Source organism: Oreochromis niloticus, linkage group LG17 (genome assembly GCF_001858045.2).
Source record: "Oreochromis niloticus isolate F11D_XX linkage group LG17, O_niloticus_UMD_NMBU, whole genome shotgun sequence".
NCBI lineage: Eukaryota > Metazoa > Chordata > Actinopteri > Cichliformes > Cichlidae > Oreochromis > Oreochromis niloticus.
The window spans coordinates 31,873,009-31,897,130 of record NC_031981.2 but is presented as its reverse complement, the minus strand read 5'-3'; the positions used below and the strand labels follow the sequence as shown (position 1 = coordinate 31,897,130).

Here is a 24,122-nt window from a genome sequence, read left to right as displayed (position 1 = left end):
AGTCCTGCCTCCATCTACTTGCGCATTTAATCACTGGACAGCTGGACAGGTATGTTCATACAAAATATTAGATTAGGCCAATTGTCCTATAAATATTTTTGACCAAGGGGTAGCATTGATTGTGAACTGGAAAGGGAAAATGCTTAGGGGGCTGAGTACGGCTGGGTATCGTCACTGATGTGTAGAATCATTTTGATTCGATACAGGATCCGATTCAATTTGATTGGAATCTGGAAAGTTTTGCCTCAGTCAGAAATATTACAATTCTGATCATTTATCAGTATATATCCATATTTTTGTATCTATTAAAAGAAAGCTGACACTTGTGAGACTTAATTAGAGATGTAAACGGAGAGTTATGAAACCTGCAGCTTCAGAAGCCAGCGAAAAAAAAGATAAACACAGCGCGGACCCGCCGACACATCAACTTTTGATTCTGACGCGTCGGGGCCGCGCTCTGTGTTTACGTTTGTATTCAAAGGAGTTTGCAAAGAAAAGCGTCTGGACTTCTTTAAGTTGCTTGAAGACGTTTCACCTCTCATCCGAGAAGCTTCTTCAGTTCTAAGGTCAAATGGCCGAGAGTCCCAGATTTAAACCCAGTGGGAGTATCCCCCCAAGGAGGGACAAAGGACCCCCTGGTGATCCTCTAATCACATGCGCCAAGGTGTGAAAGCGGGTGTGGGACCTAATCAGCCAAGGTTTCGGGTGAGCTCATTGTGAAACCTGGCCCCACCTTGTCATGTGAATTCCTGAGGTCAGATGGCCCAGGATGTGGGACTCTCGGCCATTTGACCTTAGAACTGAAGAAGCTTCTCGGATGAGAGGTGAAACGTCTTCAAGCAACTTAAAGAAGTCCAGACGCTTTTCTTTGCAAACTCCTTTGACTACGATGACCTGGATGAGTGAGAACCTTCACAGACATATTTACGTTTGTATGTTTTAGCTGTTTGGTGTTTGACGAAATTTTGTGCAGTTTAACCTGAGATGCTGGCGTTTCAGGCAAAATAACGTTTAATTTACAAATCGACTCAGGATTTTAATGAATCAATATCACTTTATTCAGTTTAGAATGGATTGTAATCAGAAAAGCGATAATCAAAACCCACCCCTAACCATGAACTTGCAAAGTAAAAACATGATCTATGTAACGTAGCCCTTTTGTTATTTTCATTTAAAAAGAGGATTAGTTTTACTGTGCGCTGGAAATAATTTCTCCTGCCCAAGAGAAAATCCTCTCGCATGGAACAGAAGAGGCTGTGGAGTGCCGAAATTACACTGCAAGTTGGTAGATATGCAGGTATGCGGTCTTATGGGTCCTGCAGACTATCACCTAAAAACAATAAACAAAATGATTTTCTAAAATGTGCAGCAATGTAATTTACGTATAATGTGAAATACCTTTTTTTAGTCTTTATTAGCTTTAATTCACATGGAAGTATTTCTAAAGTCATATGCTGTAATGATATTTACATTATGAAAAGATGATTTTGGACATTTCACGTTTTTCACTTCTGCAGATAAAATAAATTGAGCAAAATCAACTCAAAATCCCGCGAATGATTCACTTCCTTATAAACCACTGAATCACTTGTGTTCTAAATGAAGCTTCGGACGTCACTGATCACGTGACTCTGGCCAAACGACACAGTGCTTCTGCAGTGTGTTGTTTTTTGGGTACGCACCGGAGCGCCAGCTTCAAGCGGGCATTAGTCTAATGGATAGATTTAACCAATAAACCGTTCTTATGTAAACATGCACCATGGTGTGGTATTTCTTTGCCTGTCACTTCTTGATGTTGGTAAATAAAATAGATGCAAAATACATATAACAACATACAAAACATTATGGCGCATGCCTCTGCTGTGAGGTCCTGCCTCCAGGGGCCCGTTCTTCGTACCTCGCTAAGTAAGTTAGCCGGATTTGAATGTTGACGATTTCGCGTGATCTTAGATCGTTCGGTTCTCCGAAGCTCATCCGGGACTTGCTGTCATAGCAACAGATCCGTAAGCGTAAACCTGCTCGGGAGCAGGTTTACTTTATGTAAACAGGATTAGATCGCGGCCACTCAGGTATGTCCGCTGCAGTTATACGAAAGCAACAGCGATATTTCGCCACTGTTTTACCATAAATAAATATCATCAATGTAACTAAAGATAATGCAGTATTTGATTCTTTTATTGATTTCATACAGATACATACAGGTCATTTCCTTAAAAAAGGGAAATGTACTATTAAGCATTCTATTACATGTATTTGAACATTCCAGATCTAATTCATATTTTAGAGTAGTAATAAAAATTACTTCGTGTAATCAAGATGAGAGACCACGGCTATAAAAGCGAAGGTGGATTTGGGAAGTCTGTCGCAGCCATGTCCTGTCCGTTTGTACGCGAGCAACCCATTGCGGAAGGTGCAAGATTGATAAGGAGAGTTTTCAGAATTCAGCGGATATTGCGGGATAGACAGGATCCTTTAGCTCAGCGCGACAGTGTGCTCATAGAGAGATATCGATTTTCCTGTGAGGGTATTATTTACATAACACTCTCTCTCTCTCTCTCTATATATATATATATATATATCTCCCAACTTACTGTGCATGCTTCAGTCACCCCTTGCATGGGAACAGGTAAAAGTGATGGAGTGTTATGTAAAACTACACACAAAAAACCCACAATGTCAATAAATGTCACAGTACAAAAAGGGGTGTGACGAGGGGGTGCAGGACCACCACCTGTCTTTATTTGCTCTGCCCTTTTCTTGGTTGCTGTTATAAACAAACAAACAGATTATTTCAGGGTCTCTTTTCAAGAGACTAAAAGCAATATAAGTGATAAATATTACCATTTTGTCGAATATTCTTATATTTCACTTTTACTTCTTCCCATGTTCTAGTGGGTCCTGTTGTGGCTCTAATGTGAAAGAGGATATAATGTAATATAATATAATAAATTACTTACGAGTTTAATTGGTCAGCAACTTTCTGCCAGCCCTCTCTCCTTGCTTTTGCAGCCTTTGCAGTGTTCCCTTGCGTTTTAATTAAACTCTGAAACTCCTGAAATCCCTCAATCAAGAGTTCTTGCTCTGCTACCGTAAAATACTGAGCGCGCTCCTTCGACATCTTCGCCGACCAATCACAGAGTTGCCGATCAATGTTTCTACTATCGATGCGTAGCCCCTTTTAAGCCACCCAGTGATCTCAGATTACTTCATCCAGCTATACTAATCGTCAACAACAGGTGTGTTCGGAGAACCGGATTAGCGAGCTCAAAGTTAGCGCGATGATTTGATCTTGGATGTGTCATTTGATCTTGGATGTAGTAAGCGAGGTACGAAGAACGGGCCCCAGGTACTAATGCCGGGCTCACACTGTGCGATTTTTGACCCATTTTGAGCCGATTTTTGAGTCGTGCGACCGTTTTGGCAATCGGCCCGAGTTTGTCCTTCATCGTGCGTCGTGCATCGTGTAGTGTACGTGGGGTAACGAGAAGCGATTAACACCTCACGACCAGCTCCCGATCATCAATCGCTTGGTCGGGAGGATTTCAAACCTGTTTGAAATCCTCGCCGTCGTGAGGGTGTCACTGCAGCTTCTCACACTGCGCACGCGCAAACACAAATGTCAGCGAAAAAGACGGCGCAGCACGGCAGTGCAGCGTGTGATCTGGACACAAGCGATGGAGGCACAACTTGTAGAACTTTGGAAAGCTCACCCGAGCCTTTTCGATGTGGCCTCACAAAATTATCACGACCACAACAACCGTGAAAATAGTTGGATCTACACTGCTGCTCAATCACAGCTGCCTGATCAATGTTTTTCATAAAGTTGATGGTGGTGGTGTGCGTGTCTGTGTGAGTGAAAGACAGAGAGGGAGAGCGAGCGGCAGAATTTCTGTTATAACCTTCATTTTATGAACGCACAGTTTGAGCACTCAGGTCGCATCAGAGCATCGGGCCGTATAGTGTGAGACCCTGCATCGTGACCTATGAACTTCTAACCTCTGCGAGTCAATCGTGCAGTTTGAGCAGGAGCTGAATCGCGCGACTGAAAAAATCGCACAGTGTGAGCCCGGCATTAGCAATCCCGTGAATGATTCACTTCCTCATATCCATTTCAATCAGGTACCGAAGCAGTTACGTGCGTAATGAAGCGTCGGATGTCACTGGTCACGTGACTTTTGCCAAACGAAGCAAGCCTCGACACAGTGCTTCTGAACCAGTGTGTTGTTTTTTTCGACACACGCTCCGGAGCGTCAGCTTCACGCGGGCCATCACTAGCACCAGGACAATCCCGAAAGCAACGTCCACTCACTAGAATGGAGGATCACGTGCAAAAAATTCACAGTGGGGTTACTCAAGCTTGATGTGCCAAAGCTACAGGCCATGTGCGCTCATTCACGTTAAGCAACACCACAGTGCGCTGATTCAAATGCACAAAATAAATAACAGCTTGCTGTAAATTAAACATACCTTAAGGGAAAGCACATCCTTCTCTTACCGAAACAATAATCTCACTCGTCTGGTAAGATGGGTTTAGCATGGTGGCTAATTATTGCTAACAAGCATATCCGCGATTAGAGAACAGCTCTTAACACCGGGTTACATCATACCGTCAATGCATAATAACATTCGGAAATTGAATAATAAGCATACAAAACGGAAGTATGGGTAATAGTGACTTTAAGGCTATGACGAGTAAACATGTCAGTGAGTTCACAGGAGGTCGCTCTGCCAAAGCTGCTCATACCTCCTCCCACCCAAGTTGGCTACGAAGTTGACTGTCGTGAAAAAGTCGTGAACATAAGACATCATAATACTTAAAGGGAATTGTAGCGCATAGTGTATAGATTCGAATGTAACCGTACAGTGCACATCAGACATCAAACAATAAATTCATACTGGGTTACAGCACCATGCAAGTCGCAAATGTGCTACAAACTAACTCCGTTTCCCCACAATCTTACCTCGAGAGCGGATACACGATGTCTTTTCCCGGTTGCCATTCTCCAATAACAACTGGTTAATATTAATGTTAGCTTAATGGCTAGAACTGACGTTCAGGGGACATTGAACGTGAACGTTGTAAACGTTCTGGGAAGAATGACACTCAGACGCACGCCTACTGTGACGTCACAGCACGTTTTCCTTTGAAGTGTTAGATCAAAAGCATCCGAGCTATTAAATACCCCTCAGATAACACAACCACTCCACCAACCGCACCTAGTGTTGAAAATTTAATTTATTGATTCAATTGGCTTCTAAGAATCGCCAACCCAAACTGTCTGTAAAAATGTGGCGCTCAGTATTCAGCCGCACAGCTTCTTCAGATACTGATGGCTTTGAGGAGCTTGACAGCTGTTATTTAGAGCCTGACGGGTTCCTTTTACCGATCGTTGGTTCTAGAGATGAACAGTTACCCACCTCTGAAACAACAGAGGTTCCCACAAGCGGTGTTTCTGTAAACTTAGATGAAAATGAAAAGTCTCTCACCAATGAGAGTGACAGTATTGATTCAGTCAACACTGTCCTTCCTGAACCCTCAGATGTTGATGGCTTTGAGGAGCTTGACAGCTGTTATTTAGAGCCTGACGGGTTCCTTTTACCGATCGTTGGTTACAGAGATGAAAAGTTAGCCACCTCTGAAACAACAGAGGTTCCCACAAGCAGTGTTTCTGTAAACTTAGATGAAAATGAAAAGTCTCTCACCAATGAGAGTGACAGTATTGATTCAGTCAATGCTGTCCTTCCTGAACCCTCAGATGCTGATGGATATGAGGAGAATGAAATTAATGTTGTTAGAGAAAGGCTTCAAAGAGAGGAAGGAGAAACAATATTTTCCAGAGTTCAAACAAGCTTTTCAGCTCTTTCTTCCTTTATTATGGCTCCAGTTGAGTGTGTGGGCCGAGGAGTAATTTATGTCACCAGCCAAATCATTAATATTGGTCGAGCACCATTTACCTCAGCGATGAGTGAATCTAGTGAACTGTCACCCACCTCTGAAACAGCTGAGGTTTCTACAACCAGTGTTTCTGCAAACACCAATGAAAATGAACAGTCGACCATCCTCCTTACCAAACCATCAGGCATGAATATAGCTGAAGAGAATTTTCAAAGAGAGGAAGCAGAAACTTGTACACAGAGAATTCACGTAAGAATTGATGAAAGATTCAATTTGACACCTGAAAGTCAGCAAAGAAATGAGCAGTCATTCTCTGAAACAGCTGAGGCTCCTACAACCTCAGCTGTTTCAGAGGGTGAAACAGCTGGATTGCTTCAAGAACGTTTAAAGACACGTAGGTCCTTGATAATGTACACAGCTGGGTATCTTTGCTTAAACCTCAGATCACGAAAATTGAACAAACGGTTGTATACAGATTTAAAAGTCTGCAAAGCAATGTACAATCGCCCTATGAAAGATCTGAGGTTACACAACCGCAGATGTTTCAGAGTATCTACAGAAACACCCAGTGTTTCTCTAGATACACATGAAAATGAAGAGTCACCAGACTCAGAAACATTTGGATATTCATGGGATGAGTTTATTACGCCCGACTCAAGGGAGGTTCCTACAACCAGTGATCATATGAACAACTCTGAACATGAACAGTCTCCCACCAGTGAAACACAGGTTTCTACAGCCAGTGTTTATCTAGATACACATGAAAATGAACAGTCTCCCAACTCAGAAACATTTGGATATTCATGGGATGAGTTTTTTACGCCCGACTCAAGGGAGGTGCCTACAACCAGTGTTCATAAGAACAACTCTGAACATGAACAGTCTCCCACCAGTGAAACACAGGTTTCTACAACCAGTGTTAATATGAACAACTCTAAACATGAACAGTCTCCCACCAGTGAAACACAGGTTTCTATAACCAGTGTTTCGGTAAATACACATGAAAATGAACAGTCACATTCTGAAACAGCTGAGGTTCCTACAAGCACTGATTTACTCAACGTTGTCCTTCCAGAACCTTCAGATATTAACAGATCTGAAGAGAATGAACAAACGAGCAACGTAAGTATTTTTTCCAGAGTTTACAGAAACCTTTTAGCTTTGTATTCATATATTAGAACTCCAGTTGAGTCTCTGGGACAAGGAGTACTTTTCGCCATCATGCCCATCCTTACTATTTGTGGAGCACTATTTACCTTATTGTTCAATCTGTGCTCGGCAATTATTCGGCGTACGTTTCCCTGGGCCCACAGACGAATTTCATCCCTAATTGCTACACTGGGAAGATTCTTACGTATACATTGTTGTGCAATTGTTATAATTGTTTTGTTGCATTTATTTACAATCGCACTTGTAATATTCTTTGGCATGAAAAGATCCAATTAGTTTAATCACTAATTCTAACAAACAAACAGCACTTGCTATAGCAACATTTTCACATGAAATTCAATATCCTTAGCATAAAATGACATCACAATTATCCCCCAGCCAGTCGCAGCAGATGGCTGCTCCTATGAGTCTGGTTCTGCTGGAGGTTTCTCTCTGTTAAAAGTGAGTTTTTCCTCCCCACTGTCGCCTTAGTGCTTACTCATAGGAGATCATTTGATTGCTGGGGTTTTCTCTTTAATACTGTGTGGTTTTAACCTTACAGTATAAAGAGCTTTAAAGTGTCCGTTGCAACTTGGCACTATTAGATAGACTTCAATTGGCTTCAACTGACAAAACACTGAAAAAATAAAAAATCAATCAATCAATAAATAATGGTGTGTGTGTGCATTTTTTATTTTTCTATACCAGGCTAAGTGCTAAAGTGTAATGGGTTACAATTATAGCCAATAATTGTAAAAAAATACTATGTAGCTCTTCACAGATTATTCTTGTAACAAATGTGACTGTGCTGGGTGGCTGTGGCACTGTGCACAGGATAAAACCTCTTGATTTTAGTGTCATGTAGAACTACATTCAGGCCAAAGCTTGCGTTTAAGTAACATCAGTGATTAGCAGCCAGTGTTTTGATTTTTTTTTGAAGTCTTTCTGATAAGGTTATTTTAAAGGTTATTTTTTAAGTCATAGACCTATTTATATTGGTTTCCCTGGTTTTAAACACACATTTTAAGCTCTTAGTCTTCATTAAAACAAATCATTTGTTTATCTGTACGGGGACTGACAGCCACTAGAGGCCACTTTACTCAACGTTTACATTCATCAGTAACGTCCTTCTCAAATGCCAAATGCTTGCCAGATTAAATAGTCTTATTAAGGAACAATACGTTTTGTTCTTAATATTAGATTATGTTATCTGTCATGTCTTTTTCATCATTCATATTTTATTGATGAGAACTTTGATGGGGCAGTAGCAAATATGCAAAGATTAACTGGTGATTTCCATTACAGTGGTTTTACTGGTCTTTGGCATGTTATGTTCTTTTTGGTGAATAAAACAAAACCACTGCAAAGAGCAATGAGGCGGAGCCGTTACTGAGACACTGAGCTCAGGTAGAGTGAAAGAAAACAGGTTTCCAGCATCCAAAACAGCAGCGTTGTTCCTGTGACCTCTATTAAAACCTTTACTTGGGAAAAGGGAGTCTTTCATAAAAGCATCCTCCAGAAGTTGAATTAAAATATACAGATGAACTGTTAACCTTGTCTGATACCATGTTTAAATGATGCAGCTTAATGAAGGCTGACAGCAGTTGTACTGTTTTCCATTTGAGTGAACAGGTGTGAGTCTGAAGGCGGTCATGCTGTCTACTAAACCATATTTTATTCAAGGTTTTCACAACATTTTTCACATTGAAAGTGAAATAATCCAAAATACTATCTCAATTAAATTGTGTTAATATTTAAAAATAAGTGTGATTGGGCTCCAGTTATCTAAAAGGATAGAGTCCTTGTTTGGTTTAGGAAGTAAAGAAGTTATTTCTCGTTTCATAGTTGGAGATAGCATCTGATCATTTATACATTCATTAAATACCTCTAATAATAAATCTTTAATGTCATTCCAGAAATATCTGTAAAATTCAATTGTGATTCCGTCGGGACCTGGTGATTTACCACTCGCCATTTGGGAAACAGCAGTATCCAATTCGGCTAAAGTAATTTCAGACTCATTGCGCTTGAGCTTTGTTTGGCCCAGGAAGATAGCGCCTCAACAGGGCTTTGGAGTTGACGTCACGCCGCAATGCATTGTGGGAGCGTGGCACCATTTTCAGGGTCTACGAATCAAAACAAACACACTGTGTTGGAACGACGATTACAAGATGCTTAAAAGCACCTCAAAAGAGAATGGACTGTATAGAGACCGATTTCGTTCAGAGGCGAAGCGGCGGTACTTGCAGAAAATAGCGTGCATTGGAAATGTGGACCCGTATGAAATACGGCCGTGGAGTAGAAACCCTGAAGACCAACCGCTATTGACTAGCCTGACATATTTTCGTACCTTATCTGTGGAATCAGCACGTACAAGTCATCATTCAAACAAGGTAAGTCAGCTCGAGTACTGCGTGTGAAATGCGTTTGATTTCCCTGCAAACATTCAGATTAGTGCAGCATAAATTCATTCATGAGGGGGAAATTACAGTGAGAACATGTGGAGGCTGTTAGAGGGATAACATAGTGAGTTCAGTGCCTTGATGTGACATTGTCCTGAAGGATTTAGTTATTCTTTATGGTTAAAGAAATTGCAATAATTTATTCATATTTACTATAAATAATCCTGATTACACATCTTGCTTCCATGTTTGTATCCTGTGTCACTAAAAATACATTTTATTTTAATTTTATACATTGATTAATGACCTGACATCACGCTCCAAAGCCCTACCAAAAATCCCGGCCACGCCCCCTCTCGTGACATAACGCACCAAAGCCCTCCCCAGGAGTCGTTGGCCACAGAAGATCGCCCCAAGAGAAAGGCGTTCAGTAGACTGAGAGGTAAAAAGGAAACCTGGGAAATGCCCAGATGACTAACTAAATGACTTTCTCACATTGGCTGCTTTTCATGATTCCATCATCAGGAGAATAGTGAACAACAATGATGTGCAGGAACACAAAAAGAAAGCCGATAGAGCCCCCACCCCCCCAAAGAGAAATGGTTTAACCCTCTGGGGTCGGCGCGTCAAAATCACATGACCAATTTAAGACGACACAGCTACAAGATGCAACGAGCCAGAGCCTTGTCAACCTGGGTCAAAAGTACGGACTTAAAACTATATACCAGGTTTTGAATTGTGTCGATGAGCCGCGTAAAACCTGAGTTATGATAAAAAATACACGGGATGTTTTTTTTCTGAACAAAACAGTGGTGTTTACAGCGGGAAGGACGGTAAAAACTGCGTTTTCTACAGACAGCGCTAGCAAACACTCGGCTTGCGAGTGAAAAAAAGAAAAAACACCCCTTCCCTATTGGTGTTAAAGTTTACCATGTCAGCCAATCAAAAAAAACGATATGGCAACATATGGCACTTGGTTGTTTAGGGAGAAGGGGGAGTTCTAGGAGGGACACCCGCGACGGAAAGCGGGCGGGCAAAAGAAAGAGAGAGAGCGAGTTTTCATATGTGAGACATTAGTGACGTTTAGCGTGTTTAGAGGCTATGGTTAGTGTGTTGTGTAGTTATTGTTTTGTATTGTGTGTCAGTTATACTGCTGAGTGTCACATTTGCTCCAAAAAAGCAACCAAAGGCAAATTCCACTGTAAACGCTGTTCCCACATGGAAAACAGAACTGATACACCTGCTGTCAGACCTGCGGGGTTTAGGCCTGTGCTGTTCTCCGTTTTATAGTGGACACAAACTGTTTTTTTGGACTGGCACAAATAATTTGTGTGCCTTCTAATTTGATGCAGAACACCTGATTGTTCAGTAAATAGTTTTAAATGGTTATATACAGTGGCTTGCAAAAGTATTCGGCCCCCTTGAACTTTTCCACATTTTGTCACATTACAGCCACAAACATGAATCAATTTTATTGGAATTCCACGTGAAAGACCAATACAAAGTGGTGTACACGTGAGATGTGGAACAAAAATCATACATGACTCCAAACATGATTTACAAATAAATAACTGAAAAGTGGGGTGTGCGTAATTATTCAGCCCCCTGAGTCAATACTTTGTAGAACCACCTTTTGCTGCAATTACAGCTGCCAGTCTTTTAGGGTATGTCTCTACCAGCTTTGCACATCTACAGACTGAAATCCTTGCCCATTCTTTTTTGCAAAACAGCTCCAGCTCAGTCAGATTAGATGGACAGCGTTTGTGAACAGCAGTTTTCAGATCTTGCCACAGATTCTCGATTGGATTTAGATCTGGACTTTGACTGGGCCATTCTAACACATGGATATGTTTTGTTTTAAACCATTCCATTGTTGCCCTGGCTTTATGTTTAGGGTCGTTGTCCTGCTGGAAGGTGAACCTCCGCCCCAGTCTCAAGTCTTTTGCAGACTCCAAGAGGTTTTCTTCCAAGATTGCCCTGTATTTGGCTCCATCCATCTTCCCATCAACTCTGACCAGCTTCCCTGTCCCTGCTGAAGAGAAGCACCCCGAGAGCATGATGCTGCCACCGCCATATTTGACAGTGGGGATGGTGTGTTCAGAGTGATGTGCAGTGTTAGTTTTCCGCCACACATAGCGTTTTGCATTTTGGCCAGAAAGTTCCATTTTGGTCTCATCTGACCAGAGCACCTTCTTCCACATGTTTGCTGTGTCCCCCACATGGCTTGTGGCAAACTGGAAACGGGACTTCTTATGGTTTTCTGTTAACAATGGCTTTCTTCTTGCCACTCTTCCATAAAGGCCAACTTTGTGCAGTGCACGACTAATAGTTGTCCTATGGACAGATTCCCCCACCTGAGCTGTAGATCTCTGCAGCTCATCCAGAGTCACCATGGGCCTCTTGGCTGCATTTCTGATCAGCGCTCTCCTTGTTTGGCCTGTGAGTTTAGGTGGACGGCCTTGTCTTGCTAGGTTTACAGTTGTGCCCTACTCCTTCCATTTCTGAATGATGGCTTGAACAGTGCTCCGTGGGATGTTCAAGGCTTGGGAAATCTTTTTGTAGCCTAAGCCTGCTTTAAATTTTTCTATAACTTTATCCCTGACCTGTCTGGTGTGTTCTTTGGACTTCATGGTGTTGTTGCTCCCAATATTCTCTTAGACAACCTCCGAGGCCGTCACAGAGCAGCTATGGAGCTGTTTTGCAAAGAAGAATTGGCAAGAATTTCAGTCGCTAGATGTGCAAAGCTGGTAGAGACATACCCTAAAAGACTGGCAGCTGTAATTGCAGCAGAAGGTGGTTCTACAAAGTATTGACTCAGGGGGCTGAATAATTACGCACACCCCACTTTTCAGTTATTTATTTGTAAAAAATGTTTGGAGTCATGTATGATTTTCGTTCCACTTCTCACATGTACACCACTTTGTATTGGTCTTTCACGTGGAATTCCAATAAAATTGATTCATGTTTGTGGCTGTAATGTGACAAAATGTGGAAAAGTTCAAGGGGGCCGAATACTTTTGCAAGCCACTGTAAAATATGCCTGAGATCTTGGCTGCATTTTTAGGTAAATAGTACCATATAACTTTATTTGCAAAACGTGCATAATTTTTAGAAATGTACAATTTCTATTTGCATTTCAAGTTATGAAAATGATTCGTTAAACATGTTTGTGGGTTTTACAGTAAAAAATATAACTTTTTTCTACTCAGATTTTGAAGTTTTTGTCTGGATATAGTACGCCAAAATGAAAAAATAACTCAAATTTCAGATATTTGAGGTTGTGCTGAAAATAATGATAACAAACAAGGCAAGATAAACAGTTTTTAAAGGTGAAATATAGAGGTAAAATCAAAAGTAGTCAAAAACGGCCAATTATACCCTGGACCCCAGAGCAGGGCTCTAGACTAACTTTTTGCCATGGTTGCACCGGTGCGCCTAACTTTAAAAAGTTAGGCGCACTCAAATTTTTCAACCGCATCGCTTAACACCGCAGTTTTACATGTGCAGTTTTTTGGGGGGGAAATTGCAGCCCATACAGGCAATATTCATTTCTAAATGATTAACTAACAATCTTGTGCTTAAAGTGCTTTGGCAATATTGTAGGCAATATTAAACTTAATCATCATCTCGGCCTCCTCTGACGACCTGTTTGCTGCTGCCTGCTGCTGAAAGGCAGTGGGGAGAGGGGACACTAGGGCATTTATCGCAGCATATAATGTGTTGTCTGGATACACTGCTGCTTTTTCAGCGTTCAGAGATTGATGGCTCCGTGTCAGAGCACTGGCTATGGATGGATCAGGCCTTAACAAAAAAGTTATCAATAGTTCTTATCATCTTTTCTTATTACCCACAGCTACATCCACTTCTGTCGGGCCTAGGCTGCTCACTAGGGCTGGGAATCATCACTGATTTCTATAATCCATTCGATTCGATTCAATTTTGCCTCAGACAGTCAGAAATATTATAATTCTGATCATTTATCAGTACTGATACATGTGAGACTTCATCAGAGTTGTGAACATCACAGCAGATGCCTTTGTGTTAAAGTAACTGAGAATAAAACACAGAAAAACATGAAGCAGATTTTCCTGGCCTGACTTTTTATAGCAGATAAACTTAAAAATATTGTGCAATATTGCATAATTTTAAAAAGTTTAAATTTCTTCAGTATTGAACAGCAGAAATGAGGCTTTCTTGTCCGAGGTCATTTAATTAAACAAAAAAAAAGAAAAGAAAAAGACAGTGGCCGACAGCGCTGTAAACAACGGTAGACTGGTGGGTAATAAGTGAATGAATAATGCCGAAAACAGAGATTTGAGACTGAAAACTGTTCTTGAAGTACACAGAGATAGAGAGAGAGCTGTGCATGATGTGTGATTTTTATCGTGGTGGAAGCAAAACAGCAAAAGTCAGAGTGAATTCATGACGACATGTATCAAATGTGAAGCGTAGTTTGCTGCTTCTTTTGCTGCTGGCTCGGTGCATTTTGGTTGGAGAGAGACAAAACCTGCAGCTCAGAATCAGCGCAAAAAGACGTAAACACAGAGCGGGCCCGACGCATCAGAATCGGTGAGCTCCGACGGCGTGTCCGTCTATGTGCCATCGGGTGAGAAAGCCAAGAAAGACAAAGCTGATTCTGATGCGTCGGGTCTGTGTTTACGTCTTTGTGTGGAATCCGTGTACCTGCTCTCATTTGCTGTTTGGTGGTTGTTGAAATAGTTTTGTGAGCTTTAATCTGAGAATCTGGCGTTTCTGGCAAAACACAGTTATATTTAAAAGTCGATTCAGGATTTAATGAATCGATATCGCTTCATTCAAGCTACTCACCTCCCTCTATCCACCTGCATTTTCAACTGGACCACGGCCAATCAGGCCAATCAGCTTTCCACGGCTACTGTGTTTAAAAGCTAACAGTACTTTCCCTCAGGGTCCGTGGGTGTTAATTATGTGAACCAAAATGAAAGCAGATTGATAAAAAACAAAAACAAATAGTGACCCAAATAAAAACTAAAACAAACTTTTTTTTTTTTTAACAAGGTCATCTTACAAGACAAAAAAAAAGTCATGGAAGCCTTGCTGCGATTGCTTCAATTGGGCAAATTTATTAACAACAAAAGCGTCGTGCAGAAATGACGTGGAGGAAATCGCTAGACAGTTTGTCCACTTGGTCCAATTGGTAATCTAGCTTTATAAGCTATTTATCTGTTAGCCGTTAGCATGCGTCCGTACTACCTGCCCCGGGAATTCTCGCATGTTATCGCGATAACAGCGTATGTCCCCCCCTCAGCCAGCGCGGATGCAGCCTGTGACTCTCTCCACTCTGTGGTCAGCAGACTGCAAACACAATCTCCGAGAGCCCTTCTCATAATATCAGGGGACTTTAATCATGCCTCACTGGAGTCCACACTGCCCACCTTCACCCAGTATGTGACCTGCCCAACCAGAGACAATAAAACACTGGACTTACTGTTTGCCAATGCTGAAGAGGCATACAGTTCATTACCTCTCCCTCCCCTGGGCAGATCTGATCACAACCTGGTGCACCTTGTCCCTGTGTATGAGCCCTTAGTGCGCAGGGAGCCACCAGCCACCCGCACAGTGCAGAGATGGTTGGAGGAGAGTGAGGAGGCTCTTAAGGATTGTTTTGAGTTGACTGTGTGGGAGGTGATCTGTGACGACCACGGAGAGGACATCGACAGCCTTACTACATGCATTACTGACTATATTAATTTCTGTGTGGATAACACCGTACCTACCAGGACTGTACGGTGTTTCTCCAACAACAAACCTTGGATTACCCCAGAAATTAAAGCTGTCCTCAAGCAGAAGAGGAGGGCCTTCAAATCCAGAGACAAAGAGGAGTTGAAAAGGGTGCAGAGAGAGTTGAGGGGACTGATAAGGAATGGGAAGGACAGCTACAGGCAGAAGATGGAGAACCAGCTTCAGCAAAATAACGTTGGTGAAGTCTGGAGAGGCCTCAGAACCATCTCAGGCTACAAACATCAGAACTCTCTGCCTGGGAGGGATGTGAGGTGGGCAAATGAACTGAATCATTTCTTCAACAGATTTGATTCAGCCATGAGGCAGTCTCCAACATCGGCTGCAGACTCACCCACGCCCACTGCTGCTGTTCCACCTCTGACACCTCAGACACTTCACACCTCCTCTACTCACCCTACTCACTCCTCCCCTCCCCCAACAACAGCATCCAATACACACTCAACACAAGGCTCCAGCCTCTCTCAACCACCCAGGTTAGGAGGGAACTGAGGAGGATTAATGGCAAGAAGGCAGCGGGCCCAGATGGCATCAGCTCAAGGGTCATCAGGTCCTGCACGGACCAACTGTGTGGGGTGATGGAGCACCTCTTCAACCTGAGCCTGAGGCTGGGGAGAGTCCCACAGCTCTGGAAAACCTCCTGTGTTGTACCAGTGCCAAAGACTTCACGCCCCAAGGACCTCAACAGCTACAGGCCGGTGGCTCTGACATCCCACCTGATGAAGACCCTGGAGCGGTTGGTCCTGGCTCAGCTTCGGCGCCTGGTGAGCTCATCACTGGACCCACTTCAGTTTGCCTACCAACCTGGCATTGGAGCGGATGATGCCGTCATTCACCTCCTACATCGTTCCCTCGCTCACCTGGAGACTGCTGGGAGCACTGTGAGAATCATGTTCTTTGATTTCTCCAGTGCCTTCAACACTATTCTTCCCTCGGTTCTGAAGGACAAGCTGGAGAACTCTGGAGTGGACCATCACCTCACTACCTGGATTTTGGACTAACTCACTGACCGACCACAGTATGTGAGGACTCCGGGCTGTGTGTCGGACAGGGTCGTCTGCAGTACGGGGGCCCCACAGGGAACGGTTCTGGATCCGTTTCTGTTCACCATCTACACTGCAGACTTCTCCCACAACTCCACCCAGTGCTTCCTGCAGAAGTTCTCTGATGACTCTGCAATAGTCGGCCTCATCACTGATGGGGACGACAAGGAGTACAGAGAACTGACTCAAGACTTTGTGGACTGGTGCCAGCTGAACTACCTCCAGATCAATGCCAGTAAAACCAAGGAGCTGGTGGTAGACTTCCGCAGGCACAAACATCCTCCACTGCAACCACTGAACATCCAAGGTATGGACATCGAGGCTGTGGACAGCTACAGGTACCTTGGTGTTCATCTGAACAACAACTCGACTGGACTCATAACTCAGACGCCCTCTACAGGAAAGGGCAGAGCAGGCTGTACCTGCTGCGGAGACTCAGGTCGTTTGGAGTGGAAGGCCCACTCCTGAAGACCTTCTATGACTCTGTGGTGGCCTCAGCCATCTTTTATGGTGCGGTCTGCTGGGGTGGCAGCATCTCTGCCAGGGACAGGAAGAGACTGAACAGGCTGATCAGAAGGGCCAGCTCTGTTCTAGGATGCCCTCTGGACCCAGTGGAGGTGATGAGTGACAGGAGAATGGCGGCTAAGCTGTCATCCCTGTTGGACAACATCTCCCACCCCATGCAAGAGACTCTGACAGCACTGAGCAGCTCCTTCAGTGGGAGACTGCGGCACCCACGGTGTGGGACGGAGAGATTTCGCAGGTCTTTCCTCCCCACTGCTGTCAGACTCCACAACAAAGACTTAAGCTGATCAAACCCTCACACGTGCAATAAGACTGCTATATGTGCAATTCTTTCTCTGACAAAGTTGTACTTTTGTATTTTCTTACTCAGTTATATATAGTATTTGTATTCTATTGTGTATATTATTCTATTTTTATTCTATTGTATACAGTATTTTATTTTATTTTATTTTATTTTATTTTATTGCATTCCAGTGTTTTCTAATTTCTGCTACATAACTTTGCACTTTTGCTGTAACAAAGCAAATTTCCCACCTGTGGGACTAATAAAGGTCATCTTTATCTTTATCTTTATTTTACTTCCAAAATGAAACATCTCAGCCAGGTAAAAGCCTCTTTATCTTCTCCTTCTTTACCAATCTGTCCCTCTCTGTTCTCTCCTTCTTTGTTGTGAAAGCTGTGACCAATTTGACCAACTCCCTGCAGCAACACGAGAGACGGACAGAAGACAAAGAGAGACGACTGAGAGGGCAGGCGGATAAAGAGAGCAGAGTCGGTGGAGAGGAAGAAAAGGAAGTGAGACAAAAGAGAAAGGACGAGAGAGAGAGAGAGAGAGAGAGAGAGAGAGAGAGATGGATGAGATTCTCAGTCAGTGGGATTCTGCAATTGAAAGGGTGTTAAATCCTTGATAGCAAAGTTTATCTTGTACAGCTGTTGAACACACTATAGACATCTAGGCTTGGCTGGTTCTCATTTGAGGTTGGGCTGATTTATCAGTCTTGTGGGCGCTGCCACAAGTCCCATGACCACCTATAGAGAGCTTGTTTTAAAGAATATGTATTTAATGGGAAAAAATCTCTATTCATCTAAAGGGTACAACGAAACGGGTTGATTTAATGAATAAAAATAACTGCAAGCAAACTAGTGACAAAGATACTTGGGCAGGTTATCACAATATAGAACGATAGAAAATAGAGATTCACCAGGAGGAAGCTGTGGCAAACGATCAGACATGACATTCTCATAATAAATTAGATTAAACACTGCAAATAATTATTCCTGCATTTGAAATGAATTGAAATATGTTTGCAATGACACGGTTTTAAAGATTTGGCCTAAATAATTTTGGAGTGAATGAGCCTTAACATGATGACCTAACTAGTGACACCGTGTCAGCTGTGACACCCCTTTTTTATAAAAGGGAACATTATCAGTGATGTGCTATTTTGCAAAACTTGCCGTGAGAGAAAACTCGACGTGCTGAAACAATATTGCCTGCATCTGCCAGCCATCTGCGACTCCATATTATCATTATTGTCGGTTCATAAAAGAACTCCACAAAGCAATGGTGCCTCTTTTTGTCAGAACCGAAGATGCTTTTTTTTCTTCTTTCCTTCACAGGAAACTGTCACTGGAAACCGTCTCCGTTTACATTCGCAGTGAGCTCTGCAGCAATCGATCCATAAACTGTGAGCAGCTAATGTGCAGCTTCTTGGCCGTGCGGTAAGGCTAATTAAAACATGGAGTGTAAGTTAAGATCAATAACAGGCTGTCGAGCTTTATTTTGGAGGCTGGATGGTGTGAAGCTTGGGAATTCTTCATCTCTGATGCAACGCGTCTTAAAGTTGATTCATTCCAAGATTCATTCTTGGTTTAAAACTGGCTCATATATGTATTTGAAGTTTCAGGATGCAGACACAGGGTTGCTGTGTTCTTAAAAAGATTTAAACTGTTCATTTGGCCATGAATTAATGCATAATCAGTGTCAGTGTACTTTTTTTTTTTTAAAGGCTCACTAATGTTTGGTTTTTTTGATCATGGTTAGAGCCACACCGGCAGGGATGGGCTCAATGTCTTGTGCACCTAATTAAATATTCCATCCATCCGCTTTCTTGACAACTTGTCCAATTGAGGGTCTCGAAAGAATGAAGATTAGGGCTAAAAGCATGATGCACCCTTTGGTCACTTCACCAGTCTATCACGGTTCCATCCAAAAGTTAAGAAAAATCATTTTCAGCCTAGTTTTTGTTCAGCAACTTGAAAAAGTGTCACAAAAAGAAGGAAACTGATTGTTAGATTTGTATTGTTGATTGTCATTTATGCTTAGAAATATCTACTCATATATGCTTATAGTTGTATAATCAATGTCATGCAGTTAGAGGTTTGATCCTTAATAGTCTGCAAAGGCATTGTGTGCATTCCAGAGTGTTCTGGCATTCACACCCACATCCTGGGAGCATGGGAGAGGTTATATCTGCTCTTACTGATATATGGTATAGCAAACACACATATATCTGTTTTAGTCTAAGTGCCTTTTGTTTAGATGAACTTGTCTTCAACGTTCCAGCGAATAGGTTTAAGCTACAAACCTATCACTGATGTTGTGTCACTCAGAGTGGTTTCAGCTCAGAGCAAGTAACCAGTACAGTATGTATATACTATATTGCCAAAAGTGTTACTTTAAACAGTAATTATTTTTATCTCTCTGATTTGGTACAGATGTCCATCCCATCCCGGTGCCTCAGATCCTTCTCTTCTCTGCTTCTTTCTGTTCCTTCTTTTCGTCCTTTTACCATGGGGGCCAGGGCTTTGAGTCGCTCTGCCCCTCAACTTTGGAATTCCCTCAGAAACATCACTTCATTCCCCCTTTTTAAGTCCACCCTGAAAACCCACCTCTTCAAGATAGCCTACGCTATATAACGTCTCCATGCTCTTAAGCCTTCTTTTATTATTGTGTTTATTTCCTGTTTTTATGCTTGTCTGATCTGCTCTGTACAGTGTCCTTGGGTGTTTTGAAAGGCACGTTTAAATAAAATGTATTATTATTATTGTTATTATTATTATCATTATTGTTATTATTGTTACTATTATTATCATTATTATTATTATTATTATTATTATTTTTTTTATTATTATTATTATTATTATTATTTGACTGCTATAGGGGTATTAATTAGAGCAATGTGTGTAGCCAATATTTTGACAGACAAAAAGCTTGGACGACTTTGGTTTTGTGACAGGGACCATTCATTTTCCCAAAGAGTCCCACGAGAAACTGAGGTTGTTGTGGAGGACCGCACAAGAAACCTCAGTCGAAGTAAATTCTGTTCAGTGTTAATTTTTATCTCTTTAGAACAGGGGTCACTAACAGGCGGACCGAGGTCCGAGTCCGGACCCAGACGCCATCCTATATGGACCCGGACCTATAATTAACAAAATATTAAATTATATTTAATTTTGACGGGGCGATTCAATTTTAAGCGGTAACGTTACATTGTATTAGACCAGGGAACATACAAACCAATTGTGTGCGCGTTAAGCCACCCACGTGACACTACTTAGCCAATCAAATCTGTGCATTCAAGGCGATCGCAACCCTGAATGCAGACACAGACAGACAGAGGCAAGAGACGGTGAGAGGCGAATGACAAGCGAGACGATTAACGATACAGGGAGACAAGACGTGAGCGGGAGTCACAAGAGGTAAAAAAAACTATGGCGCTTTCAAAAAAGAGAAAAGTAGACACCAAAAATAGAACTTTCAAGACTGAATGGACTGCATATATGTTCATTCTGTGTGTCTCATATGTTCAGAAACCGTGGCAATGTCAAACGCCACTATGAGGCAAAGCACAAAGCCTTTGAACAATCATACCCACCCAAGTCTGAACTCAGGTCCCAGAAAATTAGCAGTCTCACAGCCCAATATGATCTTAACCAGGATCTTAACCAGTTCTTTCACCGCCCAACAACGTGCTCATGAATGTTCCCTCAGTTGCTTGGATCTCTGCAAAAGCCCTTTGCAGATGCAAGCATTGTCAAAGAGTGCATGAGTGCAGTAGCAGAAACATTACTTGAGGGTAAACAAAAAGAAGAGCTTTGTGACAAAATAAAGCAAATACCCATGCCAGCATCAACAGCCACAAAGAGAAGTGAAATATTAGGTCAGGATGTGCTGTCCCAGCTGGAAGAAGCTATACATAAGACACCATGTGTAGGCTTGGCTGTAGATTAGTCCACTGATGTGTCTGACAATGCTCAGCTGTTAGTTTATGTAAGGTTCTTCAACAACGATAAGAAAGAGTTTTGTGAAGACCTGCAAGGCGTAACTTCCCTTCAGAGCACTACAAGAGGAGAGGATATTTACCTGGCCATTAAGGAAATGTTAACAAAGCGAGGAATAGAGCCAAACCAAGTGGTTTCAATAACCACAGATGGAGCCCCTGCTATGATGGGGAGAGAGAAAGGAGCTGTAGCAAGAATGAAAGAGGACAATCCTGAGCTAATCTCTTATGCATTATTCATCAGTCTGTCTTATGCTCCACCCTGTCAGATGAGTATGCTGAGGTGATGAAAATGATTAATTTTCTCAGGGCATCTTCTTCTTGTCAGCATCGCATGCTCAGGGAATTTCTCAGAGAAGTTGATGCACACGCTGATGATCTTCTGCTTCACAACAATGTGAGATGGCTTAGCAAAGGCAGGGCATTGGAGTGATTTTGGTCCATCAGAAGTGAAGTAGCAGCTTTCTTGGAAGAGCTGGAAAGTCAGAAAGCAACAAACTTTTCTCTCTTTTTAAATGATGGGAAAAACATGGATATTGTGGCCTTTTTGGTTGATATCACTTCACACCTGAATGAACTGAATTTGAAGCTGCAGAGCAAGGACAATTCAATTTGTGAACTGATGACAGCTGTCCGCTCCTTTCAGAGGAAACTTGAAGTGTTGAACTTGAACTTGAAGTGACTATGCACACTTCTCAACAGTGAAGGAACAGGTTCATGGACAGAGAGATGTGTCCTCTTTTGTTGACTTTGTTGATAAGCTGATTGAAAACGTCAGCAAACGTTTTGATAGCTTCAGCTTTGGACAGCAGCTCACCATGTTCATAAAGAACCCATTTCTCATCACTGATGTCAGAGGGTTCTCAAAGGAAGTCACACAGCACTTCAAGTGGGCAAATGCTGGGCCTCTTCAAATGCAACTGGTTGATCTCCAAGTAGATGTGGCCCTAAGAGCAGTTTGGAAGAATTGAACCTGCCACTTTCTGGTTCCAAATGGTCTCTGAGACAGCTTTCCCAAATCTGAGGAAAGTTCCCCTGTACAACTTGACCATGTTTGGTTCCACATACAGCTGTGAGGCAGCTTTCTCCACAATGAACATAATAAAAACTAAGTATTGTTCCAGGCTCACCAATGAGCATCTACACATGTGTATGAGAATGGCCCTGACACCATTCCAGCCCAGATTTAAAATCCTAGTAGAGCAAACTAAAGCTCAATTCTCTCACTGAACAACAGAAAGTGGGGAAGTGGAATATAAGGGGAAAAGAAAGAGAAACTGTAAAATTGTTAAGCTGTTTTGATGTTATCTGTTGAAAATGTATTGAGACTGTTAAGTCAAGATGTAAAAGGTACAGATAAAGGGAAACTCAAGCTGCTGCTATTTGTTTTCTGAAATTAAGCACTTTGTTTTAAGATGTACAATTGAGCCATTTTATTTTTTTCTCTAATTCGTTTTAAACAGCAGCCCTATATCTAATGTAGGCCTACTGTGTGTTTCAGTGTTAACAATAAATTTTGTTGAAATGTTTTTAACTTGTATTTTCATTGATTTGATAGTCTATTGTTCATACGTTCAGATATTGATTTAAAAAAAAGGCTGCTTCTCTATAAAAATCATAACACAAGTTAGACATTATGATGTCCTGGACCTCTGCTCGAGAAAATTTTCTCCAACTGGACCTCATCAAATTTTAGTTTAATACCCCTGCTTTAGAACGTTCACGTTCAGTGTCCCCGGTCAGTTCTAGCCATTAAGCTAACATTAATATTAACCAGTTGTTATCGGAGAATGGCAACCGGGAAAAGACATCGTGTATCCGCTCTCGAGGTAAGATTGTGGGGAAACGGAGTTAGTTTGTAGCACATTTGCGACTTGCATTCACATCTATACACTATGCGCTACAATTGCCTTTAAGTATTATGATGTCTTATGTTCACGACTTTTTCACGACAGTCACCTTCGTACCCAACTTGGGTGGGAGGAGGTATGAGTGTGGTTTTCTTTTGGTCCACCGCTGCTGGTAAGTCCCAGTTGTATGTTTATTAGGGCCCGAGCACTGAGAGTGCGAAGGCCCTATTGTATCTGCTCTGTTTATTATTATTATTATTAGTATTATTATTATTTTTCATTGAAATGAATTGCCTTTTTGAGGGCTTTAACATGCTCAAAAACTCATGAAATTTTGCACACATGCCAGGTCTGGTGAAAAATTTTGTATTTTCATGGTTTTATATATGAGCACTGGGAAATGGCTCTGTAGCGCCACCTATGCGTTGTTAAATGCAGCCCTACGAACACATCTTTTGAGCTACATGTATGAAATTTGGCACACATGTGTATCATGCCAAGACGAACAAAAAAGTCTATGGGCCCATTGACGCAGACCCAACAGGAAGTCCGCCATTTGGAAGTGAAGGTGACATTTTGGCTACGCCTCGGGAGTGAGAACGGGTTGGCCGAGAAGGCATTTGACCGTGCTGAATGGTCTTACCTGTTTTTTACAGTACACCAATTCGGTTTCAGTGGAAACTTTATAAACTGGATTAAGCTACTTTATAACAATCCCTGCTCTGCAGTCCTGACAAACGGGGTGCGGTCCTCCAACTTTCGGATACAGAAGGGAACCAGACAAGGCTGCCCCCTCTCCCCTTTGCTCTTTGCCTTAGCCATAGAGCCATTGGCAGAAGCAGTACGAGTTCAGGCGGATATACATGGTTTATCTGTAGGACAAAGACAGCATAAGATTATTCTGTATGCTGATGACGTACTTGTTGTGTTGACTCAGCCGGAAACATCAATCCCCTCTCTGGTTAAAAGTATTAATAAGTTTAGTGAAATCTCAGGCTATAAAATTAATTTTAATAAATCAGAAGCGATGCCATTGGGCAGTCTGAAACAAAAACCACGGGCCCCTTCTCCATTTCCCTTCACTTGGTCCCCACAGGGCTTTACGTATCTGGGGATTAGGGTCACGCCTGCCTTTGAACAGATATATAAAAGTAACTTTACCCCCCTATTTGAGCAGGTCAAACTAGATCTGGAGA

General features: G+C 42.1%; 1 long non-coding RNA gene across 3 annotated transcripts; it reads left to right on the top strand.

Annotated features, from left to right (window-relative positions):
- Positions 1-9,115: 9,115 nt before the first annotated feature.
- On the top strand, positions 9,116-19,804 carry LOC106098760 (uncharacterized). 3 transcript variants are annotated; one of them, XR_002056751.2, is made up of 4 exons: positions 9,116-9,438; positions 17,470-17,588; positions 18,414-18,515; positions 19,512-19,804. It is a non-coding gene; the product is annotated as an uncharacterized LOC106098760 (long non-coding RNA). The 3 variants fall into 3 exon arrangements; XR_001225050.2 differs by lacking the exon at positions 9,116-9,438 and adding an exon at positions 10,049-10,150; XR_002056752.1 differs by lacking the exons at positions 9,116-9,438; positions 17,470-17,588 and adding an exon at positions 10,049-10,150.
- The last annotated feature ends 4,318 nt before the right edge of the window (positions 19,805-24,122 follow it).